The sequence below is a fragment of the Mastigoproctus giganteus genome, chromosome 12 (assembly GCF_048544385.1).
Source record: "Mastigoproctus giganteus isolate SK-2022 chromosome 12, ASM4854438v1, whole genome shotgun sequence".
Taxonomy (NCBI): Eukaryota; Metazoa; Arthropoda; class Arachnida; order Uropygi; family Thelyphonidae; genus Mastigoproctus; species Mastigoproctus giganteus.
The window spans coordinates 149,761,599-149,785,729 of NC_143586.1; the positions used below are offsets into that span (position 1 = coordinate 149,761,599).

The 24,131-nt window shown below is 40.4% G+C and overlaps 1 protein-coding gene across 1 annotated transcript in view; it reads left to right on the plus strand.

Moving 5' to 3' along the window:
• The first annotated feature begins 23,195 nt into the window (after positions 1–23,195).
• Positions 23,196–24,131, plus strand: part of LOC150077505 (uncharacterized) — a 340,997-nt gene continuing 340,061 nt past the window's right edge. Inside the window, exon 1 of the mRNA XM_090386345.1 lies at positions 23,196–23,419. The gene's annotated coding sequence lies outside the window, so the exon portion shown is untranslated. The remainder of the gene's footprint in view (positions 23,420–24,131) is intronic.

Below are 24,131 nucleotides of genomic sequence, written 5' to 3' on the forward strand. Positions count from 1 at the left end.
TTTTTTCACTTTCTGAAACAGATTAATATATATATGCTCTTATAAACTCCCTTTACTGACCTGTACAGTGTCTCTCCACAGAAATAGGCGCAATTTGGTCATAGTAGCCCTTGCGCCAAAAAAAAAAAACAACAACAACAACAACAACAACAAATCCGCAGCATTATCGACCTATTGCACTCACCAGCTGCATATGCAAGGTAATGGAAAAAATGATCAACGCTCGGTTATCCTGGTTTCTAGCTCGAAATAACCTTATGAATCCAGTGCAATGTGGCTTTCGTGAAGGTAGATCCACTCTTGACCTTTTGATTAAGACAGAAATAAACATCCGTGACGCCTTCGTACGCAAAGAACATCTTGCGATGGTCCTATTTGATATTGAAAAAGCGTTTGACACTGCCTGGAGATATGGTATAATGCGAGATCTATACGATCTGGGACTACGCGGACACTTACCACAGTTTATAAGAAACTTCCTACAACACCGCTCATTCCAAGTTCGATTTCACAATCACTTATCTTCAAAGTTCATACAGGAAGAAGGAGTGCCACAAGGATCAGTGCTGAGTGCTACCCTCTTTAATATAAAAATGAATTCAATAACACAGGACCTGCCACAAACAATATCCACTACCCTGTATGCCGATGACTTTAGTATCGCCTGCCATTCGCCTAATATGCGAATGGTAGAGAGACAGCTGCAATGTACAATCAACAAAATAGCAAAATGGGCCCAAAACAACGGGTTTCGCCTCTCAACCCAAAAGACTGTCGGTATACACTTTTGCAGGAAGCGTAATCTACATCCACACCCAGAACTTCGACTAGAAAATCAAATCATACCAGTTGTCCCTAGTGTCCGCTTTCTTGTTGTGATACTTGACCAAAAACTCACCTTCCTGGAACATATAAAAACACCCAGGATTACCTGTCTAAAAAAGCTAAATATTTTAAGAGTTTTATCAGGCACAACATGGGGAGCTGACCGATACACACTATTACAGTTGTACCATGCGCTAATACGTTCACGTCTAGATTATGGTTCTGTAGTTTATAGCTCTGCTAGACAAAGCGCTTTACGCTGGCTTGATCCTGTGCACCACAGTGCTCTTCGTCTTGCACTGGGGGCATACCGTACATCACCTATCCACAGCCTATATGCTGAAGCACATGAAACCTCCCTTCAGCTACGCAGACAAATGCTTTTACTACACTATGCAGCAAAACTCAAAGGGCATCCAAACCATCCCACTTGGAACGGACTTTTCTCTCCTAAATGGGTAAACCTATACCAAGCGTATCCATCAATCAATCCACCAACCGGGATACGTCTCTCCGCATTGCAGGCTGATTGGCAAATTGACTTTAGTAAAATAAAGCCCACTGCCTCTCGTACAGTCCCACCTTGGACATGTTATATACCACCGTGTGACTTTTCATTGACAGCCTGGGGAAAACACAACCTATCTCAACAGAACATACTGCAAATGTTTGCCGCATTGAGAACCCAGCACGGCCAGTACACACCAATTTACACAGACGGGTCTAAAACAGACAATCATGTTGGTGCAGCAGCAGTATTTCCTAACATCACTTTGTCCAAAAAACTTCCCATTGAATGTAGCAGCTATACTGCAGAACTCTGTGCACTCCACATGGCCTTAAACTACACACTCTCCAGAACTAAACTGCACAGTGTTATTTATACCGACTCCATTAGTGCTATCCGAGCCATACAACGCAATACAAAAAATGATAACCCCTTACTTAGACAGATCTGGAACACTCTGACTAAATTAAACCAGAATAAACAACAAGTTCTGTTATGTTGGATTCCTGGTCACGCTGGAATCCCTGGAAATGAACAGGCCGACCTAGCTGCCAAAACTGCTACCGATCCTACAGACCAATCCTTCACTACACCTGCATCTGACTATAAGTACATTATAAATAAACGATGCCTTGAAAAATGGCAACATATCTGGCAGAATCAAGTCAACAATAAGCTACTTGGCATTAAAAAAGGTCTTAAACCATGGAGATCTAGTATACGTGAAAACCGACATGAAGAAGTTGTACTAGCCCGATTAAGGATAGGCCACACGCACCTAACACATCTTTATTTGCTTGCAGCCACTGATCCGCCAACGTGTACAAACTGTAACACCCAGCTCACTGTCCATCATGTACTTATTGATTGTCCCAAGTACAGTACTGAGCGACAAGCTATGTTTATCTCATTTCCCACGACGAACACCTCTCTCAGCATTTCTGACCTACTAGCAGACACACCACATGTGACCAAAATATTTGATTTCCTCAAACAGATAAAACTATACAACATGATATAATTTTGAATATCATCTATACAGATAGAACTATGTATCTTAATATCACCATAGCTAGGCGCATTATGGCCTTTGCTGTCCTTGCGCCGTAAAGCCCTAAAACAAACAAAACAGCCAGGAGCACTACTTTACAACGTCTAAATATTGTCCAGCACAGTGCTCTCAGGACTACGTTGGGCGCTTTTAGGACTTCTCCAATCCAGAGTCTCTATATCGAAGCACATGATCATCCATTACATCTTCGTAGGTGTTAAATTAAATCTACAGTGGTATGTTTCGACTAAATAAACTATGAGCAGACACAATTTGGCCTCAATAGCCCTTGTGTCGTTAAGCCAAATAACAACAACCTGAATCTTAAAATCGAAAAACATGCACTTAATTTTAAGTCTAAGAGCCTTTATCCCTACAACGGGGCATTCATTATACAGGAATTGAAAAGAGGCCTCACTCTTTTCAAGGCAAGTGCTGTTGGACCAGATGGCATCCATTATGAAATGATTAAGCATCTTTCACCAAAATCTAAGGATCACCTGCTCCTTCTATATAATATAATCTTTATTGAAGGGCAGTTTCCGGATTCCTGTCGCAAAGCAATCATTCTGGCCTTTGCTAAACCAGAAAGGATCCAAAAGTAACTATTAATTATCGTCCTATTGTTCTGACTAGCTGTCTGTGCAAAATCCTAGAGAGAATGGTTACCTCTCGTTTAAGGTGGTATTTAGAACTGAATGACCTTCTCTTTAACATCCAGTGCCGCTTCCGACGGAACCGGTCCACTCTGGACTATCTTATTAGACTGGAAACATTCATCCAGGATGCTGTCCTAAAACGCGAACACTTGGTGTCAGTGTTCTTTGACATGGAGAAAGCGTATGACACAACTTGGAGATTTGCCATCTTAAAAGATTTGCATAGCCTTGGTCTTAGAGGGCATCTCCCCATTTTTATTAAAAACTTTTTAGCCAATCGATCTTTCCAAGTTCGTGTGGAATCATCACTCTCTCGTTCCTTCAGCCAAGAGGAGGAAGTACCACAAGGATCAGTATTAAGTGTCACGCTTTTAGCCATCAAAGTAAATTCGTCCACCGAACAACTTCCTCCAACTGTAAAGAGTGCCCTCTATGTTGATGACTTTAGCATATTTTGTCAGTCATGCAATATGAAGGTTATAGAGAGACAATGGCCCCGGGTGCCAAGCGTTTCCGTGGCCAAGTGATTCTTGCGAGTTTATAAATCGTTTTTCCTCCAAGTGACAGAGTTTTCCTTGTTTTTCTCTTAGAATTAATATTTTCTGTTAAGTAGCTCTACTTACTTAAAAACACTAAGAAGAGAGCCCAGAAGAAGGCAAGTACCTTTTTCTTTAATTTAGCTAGCTGTACTAACTTACTAACTCTACGCTTGGCCACCAAGCGGCACTGCTCCTGCCTCCCCGTGGCGGGGCCGGTAACCTGGGTGGTAAAGGCAAACCCCCAGGGCAAAAAGGAGCGATCATGGATAAAAATCATTATCCAAACTTAGAGCCTTTGAGCTCAAGAGCGGAAGATTCTAAACCTGACCATGACTCAAGTCAACCTAAAAGACTGCGAAGAGAAGCAGAATGTCATGACGATTGCCCAAACTTCCTGGTGAATCATTCCCTATCTGCCCAACCTGTGGGTAAGTTGTCACCATTCTTAATTCAGAAAATCTTGGAGTCAATTGCTGGATCACCAAAAATGGTTAAAAGACTGCAATCCGGAGACCTTCTGATAGAAACAGCCACCTCAAAACATTCTGAGCGGCTGTTAAAAACAACAACGTTTGGTGGGTTGACAGTAGAAATTACTCCCCACAAAACACTAAATTCATCAAAAGGTGTCATCAGCGAGTGGGACCTAATTACAGTCTCCGAAGAAGAACTACTCCAAGAACTCAGCAGTCAGAAAGTTGTAAATGTAAAACGGATCATGACGAAAAAAGATGGAAATCTTACTCCAACAAGATCCATCATTCTGACATTTAGCACTCCAGACTTACCATCATGTATTAAAGCTGGTTATTTAAACTGCCGGATTCGACCATACATCCCGAATCCTGTTCGTTGCTTTAAATGTCAGAAATACGGCCATTCCCAGCAGGCTTGTCGCGGGGAAGCCACATGTCCCATCTGTGGCTCTAAAGATCACACCCAAGCGGATTGTTCAGTCAAAACTCCTGTTTGTCCAAACTGCAAAGGAAGCCATCCAGCCTTTTCCAAAACTTGTGAGCTATGGATAACAGGAAAGAAAATACAAAAATACAAAATTGAAAATAAAGTCACGTTTCCTGAGGCACGTAGACAAGTTATGTCGACCATACCTAGTGGTCGTTCTTATGCAGCTCGAACTAGAAACTTTGTTTCTACTGCAGCTCAAACGGATGTATCAGTTCCGCCTAACACCTCTCTAGCGAATTGGCTTAAATTTACACTTTCAACCTCTAAAAAAGATAATCCTCCGAAAAAAACTAGCGAAGCCACAAATACTCCAATCAGTATTCCTACTCATACCTCATTAGTCTCAGTTGAAAAAGAACAATTAAAATCTCACTCAGTCTCAAAAAAAATTGAATCGCCTACCAATAATATGGATGTAGATGAGCTGCTAAGTAACGAGGAGCCCATTCTAGAACTCCATGCAGATGACACCATGGATATTGGACGCACCACATTCCCAAAAAAAGACCGGAAGAAATGTCCCACGAACAAAAAACAGTCAGACGAATCATCCTCAGCTAAATCTAAATAATGTATAACATCCTACAATGGAACTGCAGAGGACTAAGTAGTCATTCTGATGACTTAAGGGATTTACTAGCTCAATTCAATCCCATAGGTGTATGCCTACAAGAAACTTTCTTGTCACCCCCAAATTTCACCAAAATTTCCAAATTATGTGATATACAGACGAGATAGGAGTTCAAACTCTCCTGCTCGTGGCGGAGTAGCTATTCTTGTTAACTCTGACATTCCATCCAGGCCGATCCAATTGAGAACCACTCTAGAAGTTGTCGCAGCTCGTATTGCAGTTGGTATTTCAGTTACCCTTGTTTCCATCTATATTTCACCATCTCTACCACTCCCGCATTCAGAACTTGACAGCCTGATTTCACAACTCCCAACTCCAATTTGTCTCTTTGGTGACTTTAATGGACATCATCCATTGTGGGGGTCTACTACAATGGATAGAAGAGGCAAACTGATGGAGGAATTCATGAACAATAATGATCTTAATTTATTAAATTCTGGATCTCCTACTTACATACACCTAGCAACAGGATCTGTTTCTGCAATAGACTTGTCAATTTGTTCACCATCTATCTTTCCAATCATGACATGGTCAGTTTTAACCGATCCCTTTAACAGTGATCATTTTCCAATTATTTGCTCACTACAAACAAGAGTAACTCCGAATCCTGTTCAACGATCCAACTGGCAGTTTAAAAAGGCAGACTGGGGAGGCTATTCTGCCCAAATACTCTTAGACTGATGTTATGTTCAAAGACAACATATTGATGAAGTAAATACTTATATAATCAATCAGATTCTCACTGCAGCTAATGGTTCCATTCCAAAATCCACGCCTTATCACAAACACAGAAATAACTGGTGGAATACAGATTGTTTAATTGCCAAACAGGAAAAAAACCGTGCTTGGAATAATTTCCGTAAGTATCCCACCACTAGTAACCTAATTGCTTATAAAAAACTCAAAGCGAAAGCTAGACAAGTTAGGCGGAAAGCGAAACGGGATTCTTGGATTGCTTTTGCCTCAACCATTACCAAAGACACAGATACACGAGTCATCTGGAAAAGAATACAGGCATTAAATGGCAAATTTACTCGGCTGCCCTCTCCGATACTTCATTGGAGAGGGAAAGACATTTCTACTCCTGAAGAAGTTGCAAATGCATTAGCAGAATCATTTGCAAAAATATCAGCTTCTGCCACCTATGCGTCCACCTTCCAGAACATCAAAGCAGGTGCTGAACGGCATAAAATCAACTTCTTCACACGCCGCTCACTGCCGTACAACCAACCGTTAACATTAATAGAACTTCAAGAATCATTAAACAGATCTTCCAATAGCGCTGCAGGTCCAGATGGAGTTCATTACATTATGCTAAAGCATTTACTTGATGAAGACTTGAGAACTCTATTAATTTTTTATAATCGGATCTTCACCGAAAATGCCTATCCTTCTTCATGGCGCCATTCGTTCGTTATCGCCTTACCAAAACCAGGAAAAGATCCTTCCTGTGTTGAAAATTACAGGCCAATATCTCTTACGAGCTGCATGGGAAAAATTTTCGAAAGGATGGTTCATACTAGGCTCACTTACATCCTGGAGTCAGAGAATCTCCTTCCAGAACAACAATATGGCTTTCGGAAAAATAGATCAACGCTGGATGTGCTTATCAAAGCCGAATCTCATATCCGCAATGCCTTTGTCATGAAACAACATCTAGTCATGGTCAATTTAGATCTTGAAAAGGCATTTGATACAACATGGCGTCATGGTATTATTAGGGACCTTTACCATCTGGGGCTTCGGGGCCATTTGCCGGAAACAATTCAAAATTTCCTGCAATTGCGGTCTTTTCAATTCCGATACAAAAACGTCCTCTCTACATCTCACATACAGGAAGAGGGAGTCCCGCAGGGATCAATACTCAGTCCAACACTGTTTTCAATCCGAGTTAGCACAATGACACGAGATATCCCAAAAACTGTTCAAACTTATATGTATGCAGATGATCTTACCATTTCCTGTCAATCTCAAAGTATGAATACCATTGAACGGCAGCTACAACTAGCCATAACCAAAATAGAGGCCTGGACTTCACGGAACGGTTACAGATTGTCAGAAAAGAAATGCACTGTCACTCACTTTTGCAAGAAGCGAGCTCTCCATCCGGAACCTGAACTACAAATAAACAATACTCCAATCCCGCTTGTTAATACCGTTAAATTTCTTGGACTATTACTAGACCGCAAACTAAATTTCCAAGCTCACATCACTCATTTGAGAACTTCTTGTTTAAAGCATTTAAATATACTTCGTTCGGTCTCATCTATGTCATGGGGAGCTGATCGGTGTACTTTGTTGCATCTTTATAGAAGTTTAATCCGTTCACGACTAGATTATGGTTGTCCAGTGTATGACTCTGCCAGGAGCACTACTTTAAAACGGCTAAATATGATCCACCACAGTGCTCTGAGGACTGCGCTAGGAGCTTTCAGGACTTCTCCTATCCAAAGTCTATATATTGAAGCGCATGATCCCCCATTACATCTGCGTAGAAAAACACTATTGCTTCGCTACACTGCTAAGATCCAGAGTCTACCATCGCACCCAAGTTGGGAGTATCTCTATAATACCCGATGGGACGCCTTCTATGAGAGCAAACCAAATGAAAATAGACCCGCCTCTATCAGGATAAAAGAGCTTGTTCAGACTTAGAATATCAATTTAAATGAAATTTTCCAAGACACAACTACACCTGTTGCTCCGTGGACATATGTGTCTGTCTCTGAAGATACATACTTCCTCAAGTGGGGGAAAAATATACCTTCCTGCAATATCAGACAGTTACATTCAGCTCATGCTATGAACAACCATGCCTGTAAAATTTATACGGATGGTTCAAAAACTGAGAGTACGGTAGGTGCTGCTTCGGTTTTCCCTTTGTGTACAATTTCAGCCACTCTACCGCTTGCCTGCAGCGTCTTCACAGCCGAATTATATGCCATTAAGTTAGCGCTTAGTAAGACAATTGAGCTTTCCATCTCATCTGCCATAATTTACACAGATTCTCTTAGTGCTGTCTCTGCCATAAGGAAGAATTCCTCCATTTCTCACCCTACATTGAAACAGATTCATTCCCAGCTATTCGTTTGCAGTGTGCCCAATCAGTCAATCAGATTTTGCTGGATCCCTGGCCACTCAGGCATTCCGGGAAATGAAAGTGCTGACTTTGCTGCTAATCATCCGGAAACCACTCTCTCACAACATCCTCAGGTTCCTTTCTCTGATTTTAAGTCTGTCATACGCAAAGCCTGCTACAATAAATGGTCACAGACCTGGAAAAGTGACACTAACAATAAACTATACCAAATAAAAGAAGACCCAAAGCTGTGGCTGTCTGGCTTCCGAAGAAACAGACGAGAGGAACTAGTACTGGCAAGACTGAGAATTGGACACACTCACCATACCCATCTCTTCCTATTATTGGGAGAAAGCCCACCACAGTGCTCATCCTGTCAGACGCAACTTACAGTCCGTCATTTCCTGGTTGATTGTCCCTTGCATTCAACCATCCGGTCAAACACTTTTCAATCACTGTCTACATTGAATATATCACCTGATTTATCTCGCATCTTAGGAAATGAAGCAAATATTGAAGAACTTTTATTATATCTAAAACATATTGGTTTGTACAGAAGTATATAATTTAATCTCTCTAGCAATACATATTTTGTAAATTAACGATTAGGAGACACAATTTGGCCGTAGTAGCCCTTGTGTCGTTAAACCGAACTACAACAACAACAACATAGAGAGACAACTGCAAAAAGCCATTGATCGCCTAAATTCCTAGGCTCTATCTAATGGATTCAAGTTCTCGCCGCAGAAGACCGTTTGTGTACACTTTTGTCGTGAGCGTAATCTTCATCCTGAGCCTGAATTAAGGCTCGGACAAAATGCTATTCCAGTAGCAGCTGACAAAAAATTCTAGGGACTCGTATTTGATAAAAAGCTGACTTTTCTGGATCACATCCGTTAACTCCGTACAAAGTGCACAAAACCTGAATATTCTGCGCTCTCTCTCCCCTCTACATCTTGGGGTGCAGACCCATCCACATTACTACGCATTCACCGTGCGATTGTACAATCCAGGTTAGATTACGGGTCCCTGGTATACAATTCGGCCAGAGACAGTGTATTTCGATGGCTGGATCCTGTCCACCATTAGGCTCTCCGCATCGCTATTGGAGCATATCGAACATCTCCTGTCCAGAGCTTATTCGTCGAAGCAAACGAACCACCGTTATCGCTTCGGCGTAAACAGTTGTCTCTAAAGCACGCTTTAAAACGGAATTCCCTGTCAGACCATCCTACGTGGCCATTCGTTTTTGAGCCACGATGGGAAAACTTGTACAACACCCGTAAGACTGCCAATCGTCCTTTTGGTATTCTTCTCCAAGAGCTACTCAAAGAACTTAAAATCAAGGTAGACAAGGTTGCCGAAACACCAAGCAACCCCCTTCCGTCCTGGCATGCTCTCGTTCCAGCATGTGACTTCCTTAAAAATTGGGGAAATTCGGACATTCCATCTTCTGTCTACCTGCAGCTTTATTCAGCACACTGAGGTGAACATTCTGACTTTGCGCCAGTTCCGAAGGTCTTGACATGGTGACCTAACTAATTAGGTCTCTGAAAACTTAAATTTTTGTGTATTACCTGGTCTTGGCACATTATAGCCTTAGTTGCTAATGCGCCAATAAAATTCCAAACCAAACCAATTCAAACCTTCAACATCTGAATCAGAAATTTCATTGCTTAATCAGAATATTCTTCATTGCTTAAACTTTAGAATCGGATATTCTCAGAATATACAGGGTTATTCAAAATGAAGTCCGGGGTTTCAAACAATTCCTGTGCACACATGAGCAGACATAGGAAGAAAGAAATATTTCCAGAATGCAAATATAGTAATGAAGTTTTTTTACATACCTCATAAATGTTCAATATGAGAGCCTTTAGTGAAATCGCACTGAAATCGCCCAAAATCACATTCTGCTTATTCACTTTCCCCGACAAATGGAAAATCGATTCATCAGAAAAAATCACTCTGTTAGCAAAGTGGAGTTGCACAACGGTAACAGATTTACTTACATGAAACTCCAACACAGTAAAAGCTTTCTCATTACATTCCGAAGCCATATCGCAACAGAAAAGAACTGGCGTCACAGGCAAACGAACAACTGCACGGCGGTATGCGTCTAACGCCATCTGCTGGTTAGCCGTGCAGCATACCGAACATCGCGAGCGTGGGAACGAAACTTGAGATATTATGCGTTCTTTCGAGATGGCTACAAATGATTATGACACATGCGCTTTCCCAAAAACAAAATTCTGAAACCCCGGACTTCATTTTAAATAACCCTGTATATTCACCACATCCTGGCAACATTCTTATATAATAGATATACAGAAATCTGGAAAAGATCATTTGATTCCACACAATTATAGACCATAGTCTCTAACCAGCTGCTTGAGTATGATTGGAAAAAATGGTTCACCATAGGCTCACCTGGTATCTTGAATCCCAAAACATAATCAGTAACAATCAGTTTGGTTTTCGAAAGAATAGATCCTCCCTAGACCTTATGAGAAAAGCTGAATCAATCATAAGAAACGCTTCCATCAGAAATTAACATCTCGTCATGATATGCCTTGATATAGAGAAGGCTTTTGATACCACATGGCGATCCGGCATCCTAAGAGATCTCCATTCTATTCATATGAGAAGTAATTTACCATATTTTATTCAGCGCTTCCTTCGACAGAGATCCTTCCAAGTTAGGTACTGGCAGGTTTATCTCAAACATATATGCAAGAAGAAGTACTCCCACAGGGCTCTTTTCTTAGTGTCGCTCTGTTCTCACTACGAACAAAGAATATCACAAGCCGCATTCCAAACACCGTTGACTCATTTCTCTATGCAGATGACTTTACCGTATCCTGCGATTCCCAGAATATGAACTATAGCGAGAGGCATCTAAAAATATCCATAAACAACATTAAATTATGGATGGCACAAAATGGATACAGATTGTCAAACCACAAATCTACATCCATACATTTCTGCACAAAGCAAAGAATGCATCCTGAACCTGAGTTGCACTTGGCCAATCACCCTTTACCAATCCTGAATAGTATTCATCTCCTACGGCTAATTTTTGATAAGAAATTAAACTTCCAGGAGCACATAAAATATCTAAGAACCACTTGTGCAAAGAAAATGAATATACTCCGGGTCATCTCCAGAACATCTTAGGGTGTAGATTTTTATGCGCTGCTCTACTTATATAAGTCCCTAATTAGATCTTGGCTAGACTACGGCGCACCTGTTTATGACTCAGCTCGGGAACGCACCTTAGCCCATCTTGCGTCCATCCAACATTCCTCTCTTAGGATAGCCCTAGGTGCATACCCATTGTCCTGAGCTGGATATCATCATTCTTCTTTTTATGGTGATTCCTGCTCTCTCTCTGTCGGTGTAATTCAGAAAAAAAAATTTTTTTTGACTGGTGCAGCATAAGCCTCGGTCTTCATTGCACCATAGGGCTAATAATAATAATAATAATAATACAGAACATCACCAGTTCAAAGTCTTTATGTTGAAGCTCACGAACCTCCACTTAGCATCAGAAGAAAGATGTTGCTGATGAATTATTCAGTTCAAATTAAAAGCCTGCTTACTCATCCTGTTTGGTCATTCCTTCATGATCCTCAGTGAAAAAGCCACTATGCAAATAAACCCAGAATAATTCGGCTTGCTGGTATCACAATGCAAATTCTAGCAGAAAGCTACAACATACTTTGATAATATCATCAGAGAATAAAAATATCCCGATTCCCCGTGGACTACATTCACACTTTCTTCTTATGAATACTTTGAGCAATGGGATAAAGGTTCCATAGCAAAGATTAACATCCAACAACTACGTTATGCTCATACTCAAAAGTACCCCCAATTCACCAAGATCTATAATGATGGTTCAAAGTCTGACAATCGAGTGGGTGCAGCTGCTGTTTTCCCTTATTCAACTGTCTCGTTTTCACTTCCAGCCGAATGTAGCAGTTATACCGCTGAGCTTCATGTCATTAAGCTGGCTCTGAAAAATATTTTACTGCTGTCAATAAATAAAAGTATAATATATACTGATTCACAAAGTGCTATTTTCGCTTTGAAAGGCACTTCCTCACCTAACAATCTTTTATGAAAGCTCATAAGACATAAGCTGATGCAACTTAATGAGCATCGACAAACTGTTATCCTTTCTTGGATATCTGGCCAAAGTGGTATTCCAGGAATTGAATGTGCAGACGATGCTGCAAAACATCCTCCGAACATAGCCTCAACAAATGATCTTGTCCCATATTATGATTATTATAGACACAATATACGGAGAACATGCATGGCACAATGGACACTTCAGTGAAAAATGCAAACAAATAACAATCTATTTCAATTAAAACCCGAACAACAGTTATGGACTTATAACCTTCGTAAAAATAGAAAATAAGAAGTAATCTTAGCTAGAATCCGAATAGGTCACACTGACCTCACACATCTATATCTGCTTACAGGGATTGATCCTCCTCAGTGTGCGCCACTGGTCAGAACCACTTAACAGTAAAACATGTACTTCTTGAATGTAACTTGTTTAACAACGCCCGATTAGTTTCATTTGAGACCTGCAACAACCTTTATCGCTCAATAGTAGGTAAAGAAAAAAATCGCTCTGAATTCTTTTTTCTATTTAAAACAAATTCAAATGTATGACTTATTCTAACTGCTGTACAAGCAGTTCTTATTAGCATTAGTAGAGGCATTTGATGCAAGAAAGCAAGCTTATGCAGCATCAGCCAAAAAAAAAAAAAAAATAAATAAATAAAGTTAAATAAATAAATAACAAATAACCACTTCCACTTCACCCCTCTGTTCGTTCGAAATACCTGTCCAGCTGAGCCTTAAACTTATTTAGGCTATCAACTTCCACGACAAGGGATGGAAGTCTGTTCCACCTACCAACCACCCGCTGGCTAAAGGCAAATTTCTGCACATCTATCCTACATCTATCTTTCCTCAATTTGAATTTACGCCCTCTCAGGTGATTATATGTAAATTCAATTGATTTGTAGGCGCAATGTGGCCTAAGTTGCCCTTGCGCCAGCAAACACTATCACCGCCACCACAACGATAACAACAACAACGCTTGCCTCGGTTCCTTATATGGACTGCAAACTCATCATAAAACAGTCATGTAGTGACTAATGGGTATCAGTATGGCAGCAACAAACTCATAATAAACTCTTACAAATAAAGAAAAAGCCACAATACTGGAAATTTAGTTAATGATTAAACAGACGAGAAGAGGTTGTCCTTGCAAGGACATGCATTGGGCATGCCTATCTCACCCACTTTTTGACAGGTGATGAACCTCCTCAGTGCCGTCTTTGTCCCGCCCTACTAATAGTAAACCATATCCTCTTCGAACGTCCCCAAAATTATGCTGCTCGTTTGACAAATTTTAAATCATCTTTAACCCAAAACAATTCATTAGAGATGAACCATATTCTCAGTGAAATCTGTCCGACTTATTTAATTTTTTGAAAGAAACACGTTTATATGAACTTATCTGGCACATGAATGGGGAAAAAAAAATTCAATTGCAGAATTACTGTGACAGGCACAATTTGGCCTTAGTTGCCCTTGTGCCAATAAACTACCATTAAAACCAACCAACCAACCTCAGATAAAGCAACAATAGCACTCTTTCTTCGTGGCGTCAACTGCACGTAACAAGCCATCCTGACATAAGCAAGGAATGACTGCAACTCTTGCAGAGCGTGCTTATATAGCTGAAAGTAACCGCTGATGCAAAATTACGTCATCACCTACGCGTGTCAATCTTATCTGATGCAATCTGTAAGAAATATTGCCATATCCCTACATTATTCGGACGGCAATTACAATTTTAAGAGGTGCTGCACTTTCTTTGAACACCAGAAGTTCCACAGTTTATAATAAAATGTTTGAGTCCATATCTAATTGATCCCCTCTTAATAATTTTTAATAACATATTAAAAGGAGAATGTGTACTCCGTCAGGCCACTCCCAAAGGTCTCCCAGCCAACTGAAGCCAAGCACTTTAGACCCATCTCTCACTCCTCGTGTTTACTGAAGCTGCTTGAGAAAACAGTACTGAAAACGCTTACCACACACACATCCTCCCTCACAGGCCACTTCAAATTCATTATACGTTGCAGGACAGATCAACAATTAGCAATCTGCTTATGACCACCAATTCCATCCTTGAATCGTTGAGGAGAAAGAAGAAATTGCTATCACATACCTGGATCTACAAGCAGCGTTCGATAGTGTTAACATCCCTGCCTTGCTTGAGCTCCGTCAAAATTTCTATCATAGCACAGGCCAAGTATCGAAGTTTCTGACATCTCTTCTTCAGAATAGAACCATCAAAATGTCCATAGGAAAGCAGACGTATACTAGGCAAATACAAGCAGGCATGCCACAAGGGGGGGTCCTGTCTGGAATTCTTTTCACAGCTATAATTAACCCGCTAGTACACAACAGACCAGATATATTATCATATGCGGATGACTTGAAGCTCTTAACAAAAATAAAATCAACCGATAAAGCAATAGACACAACAGTAACCATCAACAAGACTTTATCAGAAATAAAGCAGTACCTCATGAGATTTGACCTGCAAGTCAATCCTGCAAAATCCGCCATCATGGTCTTTTCACTGAAACCCACACCAACAATAATTCAACCTGCGATAGACGGAGTCTTGGTCCCCTGCATCGAAAAGCAGAAAGATCTGGGTGTGACCTTTCATCGAAAATTAAGACTCCATCATCACATTGAAGACCTCTGCAAAATTCAACAGGAAACGGTGGATTGCCAAGCAGCACTTGATACATATTCATAACACCAATCTGATAAGAACATATATCAGGACGATGATCTTCGGAGGTATACTGTATGGGATAGAGTTGTGGGGCTCGGCCGCATACACAACGATCAAACCATATCCCCCAGGGGCTCGCATCTAGTGAGTATGGGCTTGGCACACCCAGGGTCCTGAGCTGGATATCATTATTTTTCTCTTTCTTGGTGATTCCCTTCTACTTCTCTCTCTCTCTCGGGGTGGTTCAGAAATTGTTTTTTTTGGCTGGTGCAGCATAAGCCTCTGGCTTCCTTGCACCATATGGCTAATAATAATAATAATAATAATAATTGACCGCCGCGGAATACTGGTTCCTGAAGTGGGCTACCTGGAAGTGTCATCTCCCACCACAACTTCACACAACACCGATGGCCAAAGCACTGAATTTAACCAGATTCAGAGCCTTAATGAACGAAAGAAGACTAATCTTCACCATCAAAATGATCGCTGGAAGAATCTCAGCGCCCAACATTTGGGACACCGTGTGCTGGAGAATCCCTCAACCAGCACTCCGCTCCATTCCCAAGCTTCTTGCTCTCCCGCCGAGGTTACATTTTAAAGATCGGTTCCTCCCTTATCAGAAGCTCCATCTAGCTCAGTCCTTGGACGCCGACCTGTGTAAAATCGTCGATGACAAAAAGTACAGACGGCGCATCCTGAATCTGCAAGTGTGTTCCACAATCATCAACTGATGTGAGATCGCTCTGGCTCGGCAAGAATTTCAGGGAAACTTGAATTCAAGAAACTGTCATGTGTTATTTTAATTTATTTTATTATTTTAATCTGATGTATTATTGTTATTATATTTTATTTTTAACTAAATTCAATCTGCTGTATGCTATTTATTTATCCGATTATGTATTTATTACATTTCCGGCAAGATGATATCTCTGCCGCTTTTGGCCCCGAGTGCCAAGCGATAGTTCCCAAGCGATCTTTATAGTGCGTTTTCTAGCGTTTTTCCTAGAGTGAGTACTAGTGCTTTCATAAACCCTCCACCGCTCGCAACGTCACTGCTGACCGCTCGCAACGTCACTGCTTCCCTCGCTGAGCAACGTCACTGCTTCAACGCTAGCAACGTTACTGCTAACCCCGCTTGCAACGTTACTGCCATCGCTAGCAACGTACTGCTCTCTTCTTCTGCTGATCGCTTGGTCACTGGTTGGCACCGCTCCTGCCTCCACGTGGCGGGGTCGGAAACCTGGGAGAAGGAATTCCCTCTTCCAGGGCTGAAAGGAGCAACGATGGATTGTGATGCATATCCACCGCTAGAGCCCACGAGCTCCAGACCTGTCAACTCTGATTCAGAGCATGACTTGAATCGTCCGAAGAGACAGCGAACTGAAAAACAGAGTGCAGCTATGCCAGCATTTCTAATAATGCACTCATTATCCACACAACCTGTAGGCAAGTTATCGCCATTTCTAATACAGAAATGTTTAGAATCGGTTGTTGGATCTCCCAAAATGGTGAAGCGTCTTCAATCTGGAGACCTTCTAATTGAAGCTTCCAAACCAAGCCATTCAGAAAAATTGTTAAAATTGACAACCTTTAACAACATTCCAGTGTCAGTTACGCCACATAACACCCTGAACACCTCTAAAGGCGTCATCAGCGAATGGGACTTACTAAATGTCTCTGAACAAGAAATAATACAAGAGCTTAGTGAACAAAAAGTGACTCATGCACGGAGAATCATGACTAAAAAAGATGGCAACCTACTACCAACCAGGTCCATCATTTTAACTTTCAGTACTCCGACTCTTCCATCTTCTGTTAAAGCAGGTTACCTAAATTGTAAGATACGGCCTTACATCCCAAACCCCATTCGCTGCTTTAAATGTCAGAAGTACGGTCATTCTCAAACAGCATGCCGAGGCGATGCTGTGTGTCCTCTTTGTGGTTCCAAGGAGCATTCTCAAGAAGACTGTACAGCTTCCACTCCTATTTGTCCAAACTGTAAGGAAAACCACCCTGCATTTTCTAAAGCATGTGACCTTTGAAAAACAGGTAAAAAAATCCAGAAATATAAAGTTGAACATAAAGTCACTTACCCTGAAGCAAGAAAGCAAGTGCTACTAACCATTCCTAGCCGATCATACGCATCTGTTACTAGAACCAGCCGCTCAGCTGCAACTCAAACAGATGTGTCCATAGAACCGAGAGTTTCCTTTGCCACCTGGGCCAAAACTGTTTTATCATGCAATAAGAAACCTACAGTCAACGAAACCAGCAATACGCCGATCAGCATCCCAACTGATGCTATCTCAACTTTGCCCGAAACAACAAAATCAACTACCGTTGAAAATCAGAAAAAGGTGAAGCCACGAAATATCAACATGGAAACTGATGTTCAATCAGAAGATGACGACACGGTACTAGAGTTACATGCTAGTGACATCATGGATACAGGACGCCCAATCTTTCCCAGAAATGAGAAACCAAAACCAAGCAGACAGAAACCTTCTCAGAAAAAACAGTCAGATCAATCTTCCTCAAACAAATCCAACCAATGAATAAATTCCTACAATGGAACTGTCGAGGATTACGCAGTAATATAGACGACCTCAGTGATTTACTCACTCAAACTAATGCAGTAGGTGCATGCTTACAAGAAACATTTTTATCACCACACGCTTCGGTCAAAATCAAAAACTATACTATGTTTAGGCGAGACAGGGTTTCTAACTCTCCTGCTCGTGGTGGGGTAGCTATACTTGTGAAATCTACAATTCCCTCAAGACATCTCCAACTAAATACCTCCTTAGAAGTTGTAGCAGTCCGGATAGCAATGGGAATATCGTTATCACTTGCATCCATCTATATATCACCGAATTATCCTTGCTCCCAGACTGAACTGGACAGTCTTATTATGCAACTTCCGCCTCCCGTCTGTTTACTTGGTGATTTCAATGGTCACCATCCATTGTGGGGATCCTCCACCATGGATGGTAGAGGCAAACTAATCGAAACATTCCTGGATAACCATAACCTGACTCTTTTAAACTCTGGTTCTCCAACTCATGTTCAACTACCTGCTGGTACTACATCCGCCATAGACCTATCCATCTGTTCAGCCTCTCTTTTTCCAAGCATGGAATGGTTAGTGCTAAATGATCCATTCCACAGTGACCATTTCCCTATCATTAGTTCAATTCAAACACAGGTCATGTCATACCCTAAAGCCGTACTTCTTGGAACTTCCAAAAAGCAGACTGGAAAACCTATTCCAGTTGTGTTATATTTGAAAAGCAATATGTACAGCAACAGAATCTTGATAACGTAACTGACCACATTACCAGCCACGTATTATCTGCAGCAGAAATTTCCATCCCAAAATCTAACCTGCACAAGAGTGTACACCAAAATCAGTGGTGGAATGAAGAATGCTCCAAAGCAAAGCGTGATAAAAACAGAGCTTGGAACCACTTTCGTAAATTCCCAACTACCGCCAACCTAATTGTCTACAAAAAACTCAGAGCTAAAGCGAGACAGATTAGAAAAAAAGCAAAACATGAATCCTGGACTAACTTCGCCTCATCCATTAACAGAAATACTGACACTCGAATTATTTGGAAAAAAATACGAGCACTCAATGGGAAATTTCTACCGCTGCAATCACCAATAATACAATGGAATGGGCAGGAACTATCTTCCCCTAATGATATAGCAAATGCGCTATCAGAGTCTTTTTATGACATTTCCGCCTCATCCTCTTATGTGACATCCTTCCAACGCATTAAAACTAATGAAGAACGTCAAAAATTAAATTTTCAAACTAGACTATCACTCCCTTATAACCAGCCTTTTACTCTCGTCGAGCTGAAGGAATGCTTAAGCAAATCGTCAAATAGTGCAGCAGGACCAGACGGTATTCACTACAGTATGTTGCAGCATCTATGTGAATCTGACCTTGGCATATTATTAATATTCTTTAACCGTATCTTTTCAGAAAATACTTATCCTCTGTCCTGGCGGCATTCCTATATTTGTGCTATTCCAAAACCAGGCAAAGATCCCACTCTGGTCCAGAACTACAGACCGATATCATTAACAAGCTGTTTAGGCAAAATCTTTGAAAGGATGGTACATAAGAGGCTCACCTGGTTTCTAGATTCCCAGCATCTTCTCTCTGATCACCAATATGGCTTCCGTAAAAACAGATCCACCCTAGATTTACTTGTAAAACTTGAATGCAACATACGAAATGCCTTCGTCATGAAACAGCACCTAGTGATGGTCAACCTAGATATTCACAAAGCATTCGATACTACCTGGCGCTATGGCATTACTAAAGATATGCATCAGTTGGGGCTGAGAGGCTATCTTCCTCAAATCATTCAGAACTTTTTAAAATTACGCACTTTTCAAGTCCGATATAAAAACGAGCTGTCAGCAACTCACATTCAAGAAGAGGGTGTCCCGCAGGGTTCAATACTGAGTGCTACCCTATTTGCGATTCGAGTCAACAAAATATTGGAAGATCTTCCAAAAACCATTCAAATTTATATGTATGCAGATGACCTCACTATATCCTGCCAATCACAAAGTATGAATACTATCGAAAGACAGTTGCAAAATGCTCTATACAAAATAGAAACCTGGACCTTATGCAATGGATATCGTCTTGCTGAACAGAAATCCACCACTACACACTTCTGCAAACTACGATCACTTCATCCTGATCCTGAGCTAAAGATTAATAACATGCCAATACCTCTTACTCACACTGTCCGTTTTCTTGGCCTAGTGCTAGATAGGAAACTAAACTTTCAAGCACATGTGACCTACCTTCGGACCATCTGCTTGAAGAAATTGAACATCCTCCGGTGTGTGTCATCTATGTCGTGGGGCGCTGATCGGCATACCCTGATCCATCTCTATCGAGCTCTCATCAGGTCCCGTTTAGACTATGGCTCCCCAGTGTATGACTCTGCTAGGAAAACTATTTTAGAGCGATTGAACACGATCCAGCACAGTGCTCTGAGAGTTTCTCTAGGGGCTTTCAGAACCTCCCCAGTTCAGAGCCTTTACATTGAAGCCCACGAACCTCCCTTACATCTTCGGAGGAAAACATTGCTTTTGATGTATGCCGCAAAAATCCGCAGTCTTCCCTCTCACCCGAATTGGAGATGTCTATACAATACCGAATGGGAGTCATTCTTCAACAGCAAACCAAATGAAAACAGACCTGCTGCACTTAGACTTAAAGAACTAACTCAAACGTGGAATATTGAAATCGGCAATATATATGAGGACATAACACCGCCTGATCCACCGTGGACAAATATCCGTGCAATTTATGATGATTATTTCCAACAGTGGGGAAAGAAAACCTTGTCTCCCTTCAATATCGCACAATTACATGAAACTCATTCTGCTTCTAATTCACAGGCCTGTAAGATCTATACTGATGGATCAAAAACTGAGACCCAAGTAGGCGCTGCGGCAATCTTCCCTTCATTCACTACTTCTATCTCATTACCTGTAGAATGCATTATCTTCACTGCAGAGCTTTATGCTATTAACTTGGCCCTAGATCACATTACTCAACTTCTGATTTCTTCTGCCTTAATATACACTGACTCCCTCAGTGCTGTCTCTGCCATAAATAGCAATAGCACCTCCTCTCACCCTGTTATCAAACAAATCCATTCCAAATTACTTGTGTGCAATGAGACCAACCAAACTGTGACATTCTGCTGGATACCAGGGCATTCTGGTATAGCAGGTAATGAAAGAGCAGATCTTGCAGCCAAACAACCAGATACCAATATTTTACAGAATTGTCAAGTTCCGTACTCCGATTTCAAACATATCATTCGTAAAGCATGTTACAATAGATGGTCACTGATCTGGAGAGGTTATCCAGGAAACAAACTATACAAAATAAAACCAGAACCAAAACTGTGGCTCTCCAGTTTCCGGAAAAATAGACGAGAAGAAACAATTTTAGGAAGGCTAAGGATTGGGCATACACACCTCACTCACCTGTATCTATTAAATAATGACAGTGCTCCCCAATGCACATCATGCCAAGTTCAACTGACCATTCGCCATTTGCTAGTGGACTGTCCCCACTTTCAAACCATACGCTTAAGCATCTTTAAGTCAATTTCTAATACACAGTCATCAGTAAATTTAATGCAGATCCTGGGAGATGATCCTAATAAAAAGGAACTATTTACTTACTTAAATCAGATAGGAATATACCATAAAATATAGGTATCGTTTCATATCCACCATTAGAAAGACACAATATGGCCCCAGCAGCCTATGTGTCGTTAAACTTAACTACAACAACAACAACAATCTGCCGCTTGTTAACCCCTGGCTTAGTGCCGTGAAGGGTTTGTAATGGTAGGGTACCTGTGTGTACCTAGGAACCTTACAATAAAGATCATATTTATTTATTTAGTATATAGGTAGATTTTCGAAATGTCTTTGAGAACACCTGGTATCATGCATTCTAAAATGACATACATAATTTCGCCATAAAAACATACTTGCTCTTAATGATATAGGACTGCGTCAGCCTCAGAAGTTTTCAGATTTTTTACCAGACATAGTTATACTCCATACACGTTCAAGAAGAGGATGTAACACAGGGTCCTTTTAAGTGCAACATTATTCCTGCCGCCGTATCCTAGTGGTCAGGCGCGCGGGTGCATAAGTACAAGTGCCTTGAGTGACCGGGGTTCAAGCCCATGACTGCTGAATACGGTGCTGTTTCTTGCATTCTGTGTATCTTGCAAACTCCTCTGACAGTTTGGTCGTCCCGGAGTATAAACAGAAAAATTATTATTATTATTATTAACAGTGTGACCTGAGATATTTTCAAGGACCGTTGATTTTGGCCGTGCTAAGCCGGTGATGTAAGTGGTGCTCTACGCCATGGCGGAAAATTCGAAAAGGTAGCTCAGCTATTAATATATTTTTATGTATAAATATTTATTACATTTCATAAGATTGTAATTGGTTAATATTTATTGTTTGCGCATGTAGCACAGTGGTATCGTCACCATCCTCATCACATTGGTGGAAAAGGCTCGAATCCTGTCGATGACACGAGGAACTTTAATGGTTTTTTTTTTTTTTTACTCTATGGTGAGATAGTCTTAGGTGTAGATAGCAAGGTATTTCCCCCAGAAACTGGGTTTTTTTCCGTCCAGCGAAACAGAGCACACACGCAATTTACAGACGCTAATATAATAATTTGATTTGTTTAATATTTATTAAAACAAAAACGGTATATTTTAATTTATGGTTCAGTTTATTTTCAACACACATTTTTATGAGTCAAAATTAACACATAAAACTAATATTTTCTCCTAATCTGTTTTATTGTAGTCTTTGCTGTTCTAGTTAACACAATTCCCCTCGAGTCCCTGTCTGCAGCAAAAGGTTTCTCTTGTCCTTTAATTTTTCTTGGTCATCAACTGGCGAATGCGTGATTTTAAACTTGTTTTGTAACTTAAAGACACTTTCTCGTTCTGATCTCTTCCCATTCGGGAATTCTCCCGAATGGGAATGATGTTATTTGAATGTATCAAGAAAAGTACATTAGATCGCAAATTTAAATAAGATTTATTTTTATAATCGGGGGGAAAAACAACAGTACAGTAATAGTTTTACACTGCTGCAGAGGCTAGCCATAAACACTAACATTGGTTACCAAGGTTTACAAAAATATCAATGAATTTGCCTTTAGCCAGCGGGTGGTTGGTGGGTGGAACAGACTTCCATCCCTTGTCGTGGAAGTTGATAGCCTAAATAAGTTTAAGGCTCAGCTGGACAGGTATTTCGAACGAACAGAGGGGTGAAGTGGAAGTGGTTATTTTTATTTATTTATGTTACTTTTTTTTTTTTTTTTGGCTGATGCTGCATAAGCTTGCTTTCTTGCATCAAATGCCTCTACTAATGCTAAATGCTAATGCTAATTTTGAATTGTAAATGTATTGAATGAATTTATCGGCAACCTTTGCTCATTGTTGTCGTCAGAGGGCGAGGCCTGAAACGTCACTGAGAGTTCAATCACCTCTGTTTTCCTCGTTGTTCATAGACGTGTGTTAGTTTATGTGGTGTGTTAGCATAGGCATATACCTTTTGGTTTCGCTTTGTCAAGAGAAGTGTGGCAGTCAGGATAGTCTAACTTATGAAACGATGCCTACCACGAATGATTAAAAATATTTTTCCATAAGTTCTTTTACAACAGATACTTTAAATGGGCCCAACAGATTTGCCTTTTAAGTGTGGTAGGGCATACTGTCACACGAAGGTAAACTTTTGGTCGTATTGTTATTTGTTAATCCTGATATACTATAACTTATTTTATTGATGTAATTCAGTTATTGTAGATGTTTCTATTTTTAAATATTCTGTAACTTAATTTTGAGATTTTAAGTATCTGCTCATGTTCACATTGGGTTATATTTGCACCGCATATTTTATGCTTTGGATATGGGATGTCGTATTGACATTCGGAAGAAATTTATAATTTTAGAATAATCGCCTGAAAGCAAGGATCATTTGAAGTATGTACATTATTTGTTATTTGAATTTGCATGGCTCCCGAATGTGGGTTTGACCAGGCATTTTTAAATTTTGTATGACCATTGTTTAATTTTATTTTTAATAATAGAGTACAGTATATAGTATTGTTTTTGGTACGTCTCTCTGGCCTTCATATATGTTTAAGCGAAAAAAAACAAAGAAATAATAAAATAATTCAGTTAATTATTTGATTGCATGCCTCTTACTAGAAGTTAGTCTTCATTAAGACCATAAAATTATATAATGTATTATATTTTAGTGTTTTAATTATGCTGTATTTTAGATTCACAGCAAACTGTTGGAAAAGCAATATACTGTATATATTTGGTTTATAATTTAATCAAAATTTCAACTTGGCATACCCAGGGTCCTGAGCTGGATATCATCATTCTTCTTTTTCTTGGTGATTTCCTCTCTCTCTCTCTCTCTCCCCCCCT